This window comes from Tenrec ecaudatus, chromosome 8, assembly GCF_050624435.1.
Source record: "Tenrec ecaudatus isolate mTenEca1 chromosome 8, mTenEca1.hap1, whole genome shotgun sequence".
In the NCBI taxonomy this organism is placed as follows: domain Eukaryota; kingdom Metazoa; phylum Chordata; class Mammalia; order Afrosoricida; family Tenrecidae; genus Tenrec; species Tenrec ecaudatus.
In genome coordinates, this window is record NC_134537.1 from 57,481,222 (window position 1) to 57,483,033 (window position 1,812).

At 37.2% G+C, this 1,812-nt stretch overlaps 1 pseudogene; it reads right to left on the reverse strand.

Moving 5' to 3' along the window:
• Positions 1-1,283: 1,283 nt before the first annotated feature.
• On the reverse strand, positions 1,284-1,437 carry LOC142455612 (U1 spliceosomal RNA; annotated as a pseudogene).
• Between the last annotated feature and the right edge of the window lie 375 nt (positions 1,438-1,812).

A 1,812-nucleotide genomic window follows, 5' to 3' on the forward strand; every position in this document is an offset into this window, starting at 1 on the left:
TTGACTACATCGGTGGGACGAGACCATGGAGAAGCTCAATATTACAGGCAAAATGAGGCCAGGGGCTGACTGTGGAACAGACCAGACCATCAGTTGCTCCTATGTAAGTTCAGGTTGAAGTTGAAGAAAATTAAAGCAAGTCCACAAAATACCACCTTGTGTATATCCCACCTAAATTTCAGGAATACAAAAAGAATCTATCTGACTCACGGAATACCAGTGACAGAAAACCTGCTGAACTATGTGATGATAGCAACAACATCATCCATAAAGAAAGGGGGGAAATGATGGAAAAGAAACAAAAGCCCAAAGTAGATACCAAGTCTTAAGAAAAAGAGATTGATGAGCTAAAAGTGGGGTTCAGAGTCAGCGAAAGATAATCGTTTCTGCTTATATTAGAAGGAGACCTTGCCCCACAGGAAACTTCTTTTCAATTGATTGTTTCTGAGTTGTGATGTGAGTAATGTTGCATTCTACCCTAAGTTTATAACTAATTGGCTGTTTGTAACAATTTTCATTATGGAAGTGTTTACATTGTACTAAGTCACATTACCACGAAGGATTTTATGAGTCTTCACTATCAAACCACTGAGAATCCTTGCACAGCCAATTAACACAAAAATCTTAAGGATCACAGTGACGTTGATAGCAACCCCCACAATGCAACAGCACTTTTCAATTCCCTGTGTTTCCCATTTTCAGTCATCCGTCTTTCCTTTTCTTCCTCCCTTGTTAGCTTTATTCTTGGGAATATTTTGCCTATGTGGTATTGTATGGGTGATTTTTCTGTGGTATTATTTTCTACTTGCCTATTGTGTAGCTGAAAGCTGAGCCCTGGAGATGAGTTCAATTCCAGGTTAAATAGTAATTTAGGTTTATGGCTTTGGGGGTCCCATCAAGGTCTATCAGACCAGTAAGACTAGTCTTTTTATTGAGTTTTGTTTTAGATTTTTCTCCCACTCTACCCAGTTCCTACTGTTTCTCTTTCATAGAAGTTGGTAGTGGTAGCTGAGCACCATCTAGTTCTTGTTTCAGGTCAAACTTAAAAGTTTCTTTTTTTAGATAAAAATATTTGCACTTATTTTATAATTTTTCTATGTATAGTTTTGTTTTGTTTGTTTGTTTAGTCCTGTTTATTTACATTTGGAGTGAGATATCTATGTCTAAATCATCATTTGCTTTTGTATTTAAAATATTCATAAGTGAAAAATCTGTCCATAGACTCATGACTTTTGCTTAGTATTCAGGTGCTTCAATTCATATTCTTCTTCTTCTTCTTTTTTTGCGAACTCAGTCCCTCACTACCACAAATTATGCAGTCGAGTTTCCGCCATTTGGGGAAATCGCAGGGATCAGCACGCCCGCAGTGCAGTGGGTGAGCCTCGCCCTGGGAAAACCACCTTCCTGATCATGCTGTCTCCCCTGCCAGGTAAATATACAATTTATATTCTTTATTTTTCTAACTGCCATATGTTTAAATCACACTGGAATCATCATCATTGGTGAATAATAGTACACTCTTCATAGTATTGTTCTTTCTAATTCTGTTCACTACACTAAAATGTCCTTGAAGTGGTCCAGCAGTTAGTAGATCTAGAGGCCCTGCTGCTTTCTAGTTGGTGTCTGAGAATAATTCTAAATAATGGTAGTAAACTTTCCTCTATCTGAGACAAAGTACAAAACTTCACTCTTTCAGAATAACTTTATAGGTCACAACAAAAGTAAACACTTTGAAAGCAGTTAAAGAGGGATGTAATTGAGTTACATGAATTATTAAGTGCTGTGAGTGTCTATTAAATAATGGAGCCTCTA